The following is a 6,357-nucleotide window of genomic DNA, read 5'->3' on the forward strand; positions in this document are numbered from 1 at the left end:
TTGTTGGCTGCCAAATTTATTCCGGCGGAATATTGTCACCGGAAATGTTTGAATCCTGACCCTGTTTTTTTTTTTATTCATACGTTGTTTTTCCCTGAAACTTAAAGGTACTTGCTTGTTAATAAACAAAGCAAGTTAATAAACCAAAATATACTATATTTGGAGAAATTCAATTTTTGCTTGAAACATCATTCATATAACCTCAAAGTACATATTTGAAGCTTAACCACTGCACTGCCATTATTTTAAGTTTTACATAAAACCATCCAACATATCACAATGCAATATAAATTTACAAGTGAAAGTTTTTCTATATGGGTTTAGCTAGCTTTTCCATCAATTTCTTGATATATTGGTTTAATCCTGTGAGAAACAAGAACAAAAAATAGGTCATGAGGTTTTAGAGATGTCATCAAACACAAGCTAGCTCGCATGCACAACCAACCAGATAGAATGCAAAATGCAATAAATCTTGAGGCCAGATATCGTCAATAAGAATTACATCATATGCAGTCCTGGAAAACAGAGAAAAATACAAAACTACTTGTAGCCGAAGAAGATCATATGAAGACAATAAGACAATTCAAGAGGTTCACAAAACAATTTCAATTTGATTCTACCAGTTAACATGAAACTAATAACCTATTATAAGTTATCAAGACTCAAAGTGGAGGGATATGAATTAGAAAAAACCATGAGAGAATAAAGGGTGGTAACCCGCTAACTCCATTCTTCTTGGGTAATTCAAACCAAACCCACTGCTCATATAGGAGTATTCCACCCAACCCTCCCAATTTTGACCACAATGACCATATATTTAACTTTCCATAAGTCCAAAGAAACAGAAAGGGCATGCAGAAAATCAACCTACAAATCATAACTAGCAGGAGGAAGTAAAAATAAGGCTCCGATACCTCATAAGAGGAACCCTTGGCCCCTATTCCCCAGTCTCCAAGGCTAGGGAACCGACATATCACTTTTTTAGTTTGTTTGTTTATTTTTTTTTTAACTTCAAGTATGGTTCCCTGCATTATCATTATTTTAACTTTCCATTAACGTAATATCCCATTGCCCAACCATCTCTCCATCAAATTGTACAATGCTCGGGGAATTTCATCACTATGATGTACCATTGCCTTACAATAAACTACAATTCCATCCCTTGACAACTATTCTCAAACCAACCAATTAAGACAGGCTACAATACGATCATCAAACACTTACTTTAAAAGATCCTTAATTTTCATTACTTTACTGCATCTCACTAAGATGTCAAGGTGGCAAAACTGGGAATTTGAACTAAAACAATTGTTGTAAAAAATGGAGTTGGGGGACAGAAGAGAGAACTGCCAAGAGAAGAAAAGATGGAGTGAAAATGAAAGATATTATTGCACTGTATATGATTCCTACACGAGAGAGATATTTATATACAACACTTGAGCTTAAATCCTTTGTTTACAAACTAACCAGTTCTAACTAATTTGTAACTAATAGCTAACAGTAGTTACAATTCTAATACTCCCCCCTCAAGCTGGAACAGCTTGAAGTACACAAAACTATTGCAAACAAGAAACAAATCTATCACAAGTAGATAAAATTGTACATGGCAAAATCTCTATACTCAAGCAAGTTCTATGCAAAAAAATCCACTTGGATGATGGCCGCCCTTGATTTCTTTTTGTGAACACCCCATCTGACAAAAGCTTCCATTGTTATTTTTTTTTTAACAATGTAGCAACAAATTTCTCACTACAGGAAATTCTCCATATAACACTATCGACTGGTAAAACATAATTGCACCCTGTATCATTTTGTTCCCATGGAGATTGACATAGAACCAATCATAAAGCACAATACAGCTAACAGCTTTGAAGGAGTTTTACCTAAGGTGTGGTCAAACTAAAATCTAGTTATCAACAATGACAACCAAATTCGGGCGAAAAAACGACATGAGCCATTGAGAAACTACAAAACAGGAGATACTTTTTTTTTTAATACAAAATAGGAGATACTCGAAGCAAATCTCCCTATATTCATGAGATTCATTTTGTTTTTGTGAAAGTGTCTTCCTTGACAACATTATTGTGTTTTTAGTTCCAGTCAAAGGATGCACCTATGACCTAAGAACTCCAGATCCCAGAAATAAATGAGCCATCCTTAGATCCACCAGTTATATGGGCATCAATGTTGGTAAGGCAGCAATCCAGTTTGTAGGACTGATATGAGAATGAAAAATATAGACTTGCAAAGCTCGTTATAGATTTCAAACATAGGTAGCAGATGCTTCAACATGTGTGAGAATTAAATAGACTGTCTCTTGTTGGTGCACATAAAAAGTAAGCAAATTATATATAACTTGTATGTAACCATCATTGATAAAAGTCATCTTATAAAGACGACCACATTTCTGAATTATATAATTTCAGAAAGACACTACGTAGAGGACACAAGAACAAAGAATCTACAGGCTAACCTTACAAGTATGGCCTTTGTATTCTTGCAAGAGTTCACCAGTAGATCTGCCATAAGAAAGCTAGTAAGGGCAGATAACTATAGTACATATCAATAAAAGTAGAAGAATTTACCTGTCCAGAAGACGTATAGTAGAATCTAAGCAACTAGCTAATATGCAGTTACCATCATTTGACATTGCAATACAGTTGATTGGTTGACCCAAGTTGTCTGATAATTCTCTATATTATAAAGCAGAAAAAGAACATCATCATTAGAAGAAGTGGATGATCTAAAATAGGACACTTTCCAGCGAGTAATGCGTACCAACTTTAGGAAAGTTAGAGAAAAAAAGAGAGAATTCAATGTAGCACAAAATATAACACAATTTGTTCACAGAAAAAAGGTAAGAAATACAAACAATCTCTTGAATGTCTAAGATATTTCTATAACATCGACATGTGGATTTTACAAGCTTTCCACTAGAGTACTACATACCCACCAATGCGCATGTCAAATGTTTGAACAGTCCCATCAACACTTCCTCCAATAATTTCAGTTTTTGTTAAACAAACAGACATTACATTGTCTAAAAATGTGTCAATAATCTGCAAACAAAACAACATTCTTCAAAAGATAAGCTATTATAAACTGATAAAAGGGTAACCGTAGAGATGTACTTGATTAACAAAAAATAGAGTAAACCTGGATTGGCTCGTTGCTGTGCGATCTACAGTCCCAAGCACGCAATGATCGATCATACCCTGCTGAGACTACGACAGAAGAATACTCATTGAACTTTACAACATTGACCTACAAAAGAAAAATAGAAAAGAAAGGACAGATAGTTGAATAAATTCCAAAAAATAATATGATTTGCAAGGACAACAAAAATAGGAAACAAATGAAGACATTTGAACAAAGAAAAAAACATCTTCTAGCGTCTTAACACGAGATATTGTTAATGTATATGTCAATGCCAGGTCTAGATAACAATGTTGGTTTGACAAGATCCATAACCTCACCTAAGAATTAAGAATTCAATTCATAAGCAGACAATGATAAGAAATGAAATTTCCATCTGTAAAGAAACCATACCTCTCCATCATGGCCACGAAATTTTTGAATTACTCGACCTGTTGATACATCCCAATAAAAGATTTGTCGGTCACCACCACAAGAACAAAGCTTTGAGTTGTCCCTAATATAATAACCCATTATTAGCCAAATGAGGTGAAAGCTAACAGGCCTCAAACTAACTGTTCTGAGTAGGAAAAGAAATGCCATAAAGATACAGCAACCAAGGCTTATGTTTCAAATGATAGTCTTGGTTTTTAGCCCACCCGGTATATTCTTTTCCTAGATTTAACTCAGTTCCCAGTTTGTAATGACTTAAGGATTACAAGTGAAATATTTTTTTTTCTTGGATAGGTAAAAAGAGTCACAAGTCAAATATTATCTTACCGATCCCAATTCACCTAAATTTTTTGCCAGAGCTAGTCTTTTCAATTAAAGTTCCAAATAACTATCTGTGTGCAGCATTACAAGTTGGATGACCATCAGATCAAAGATTCTTATGGTACAGAATGAATACAACAAGCTAATTATGATTTTTTGTAGACAGTAGATCAAAATTTGAAAACTTTACCTTACAAGATATTCCTTGTATCAAGGGAGAACTTGAAACTTCTTCTATACCATATTATCACCTTATATTAAGTTGAAAAAATAGAACAAAAACACCCAGGTACTTTTTTTTCTCATGAAATAAAAAAGCACAAGCACACAATGAATCTCATAACTGAAGAATGTTTTGATCAAGGAGCATGTAATCTTTTACATTTCAAATTATTATTATTATTATTAGTCCATATTATTCCTGACTGCACATAGAACAGATTCAGTAGAATTAGGTGAATTTGCCCATCTGTCCCAGTCCAACTTATGATCTTTTACATATAGCTCAATTATATAAAGCTACTCACCCCACCAATGTTGATGAGTACTAAAAACAGGACACCCAAAATAATTCAGCATTTTGACCTACTGCATGGTTAAAAGCCTAGCTACACAGAAACAAGTAGCTATCTATCAACTATTAATAATGACGAGATATAGTATTGGTAGATTATTGTAGGTCTGTCCAGTTTTTTTTTTTTGTTCACATCTTCCTTTGTACCTCAATAGAAAATAATAGTTTCTAGTCGTCGTGTTTGTTCATCTATATTTGAAGTAGCATGCTTCCAGTTTCTGAACTCTACAAGTTATATTATTAGTCTATAATCTGGACTATTCATGCTACTTTGATTTTAAGTTTTTATTATCATTAATTATATTAATTGATGTCACATATTTTAAATACAACCAGCATACACATGAGGATCCAAGGATTAGAGTATGTGCAGAAATTAAAAATATTTTCACAGATCCTTTATCATTGAATAAGCCAAAAGCCAAAATCAATTGCAGTACTCCTTTGCAGAAATATAGCAAACAAACTGATGGATAGCATCAATGACAAAGTATCTACCTGCAAACTGAAGTGACAACCTTTTATCGTTGAATAGAAGAAGCCAAACCCAAAATCATCAATTGGTGAACCCCTTTGCAGAAACAGAATGAAGTAAACCGAAATGGCAGCAACAATTACAGAGTTTTTGTATATGCATTTACATGTGCATTTGTAGGAATGAAGCACCATAGTCACAGGAAAATCGTGCTTAAGCAGAACCAATACCAACTAAACACTTTTTCCATTTTTCCCCTTTTATAAGCAAACTAGACAATCCATATGGCAAAATCACGAGAGGTACATTTTAAAATCAAAGACAAAAATGTAAAACAACTAAACTCTTTACATCTATTAACCCCAAAATTACAAGCGATACGGCCGAGAGTAAGCGGCACGGAAACGAATGAGTTACAGAGAGAGAGAGAGAGAGAGGGAGAGAGAGAGAGAGAGAGAGAGAGAGAGAGAGAGAGAGAGAGAGAGTGATGGAGCATAAAAGAAACTCACCGGCGAGAAGACGGCGACGAGACGACGGCGAGAAGAGGGTGGTGAGATGACGGCGAGAAGACGGCGCACTACCAGTGAACAAAAACCCCCATGTAGAACCGGAGAGAGAGAGAGCGAGAAAGAGAGGGAAAATGAGTCTGAGTGGGAAAATTCCGAAAATAAGACGCGCGCGGGAGGATTAAGTGAAGAGAATCTATTAAGGCGACTAAAAGTCGCCTTAATAATACAAAAAGTCGCCGTAACAAAACTATAATAACAACGGAAGCTTTGTTATGATGATATTGTTTTACAGAACGGGTTATTTGCGGCTATATTTTTTCCGGCGAACCAAAACGGCCGGAAATAAGTACTTTTTGCGGCTACTTTTATAATTGACACAAAAATTTTACCAAAGTTTAAAAACAGGCTTTTTGCGACCATAATTCTTTCGCCGGAAATAAAAATAGCCGCAAATAGTCATTTTTCTTGTAGTGTATATTGTTCATTACATTAAAGAGCAAAACATTTTAGGAAGATAAAAGTATATATACAAAAACCCAAAATTAGTCAGCGCAACTCAGTGGTTGTAGCTTGTAAAGTCATGAAATTCATCTGCCAATGTATTGACCTTATCGTTTAGGATATCTAAACAACAGTCAAATGAGGATATTTTGTCCTCTAATGATGCCCAAAGAGGCCTGTTGAATCCAATGTTTCAAGTTGTGTGTAATTATATATCTACACATAAATTTTGATGATAACAAATGAATTCAAAGAATAAAGAAGTCTCAAGCTCAAGTTGTCTACACAATGGAGTCAAGCACATCAAGGAAACAAGCATGAGCAAGAAGGGAACAAGTTCACATTAAAGTTATAGAGTAATGTTGTAAATCTATTCAAAATTCGAAATT

General features: G+C 34.6%; 1 pseudogene; it reads right to left on the reverse strand.

Annotated features, from left to right (window-relative positions):
* Window positions 1-357: 357 nt before the first annotated feature.
* LOC122276907 lies at window positions 358-4,044 on the reverse strand (annotated as a pseudogene).
* Window positions 4,045-6,357: the final 2,313 nt, after the last annotated feature.

The sequence above is a fragment of the Carya illinoinensis genome, chromosome 9 (assembly GCF_018687715.1).
Source record: "Carya illinoinensis cultivar Pawnee chromosome 9, C.illinoinensisPawnee_v1, whole genome shotgun sequence".
Classification (NCBI taxonomy): domain Eukaryota; kingdom Viridiplantae; phylum Streptophyta; class Magnoliopsida; order Fagales; family Juglandaceae; genus Carya; species Carya illinoinensis.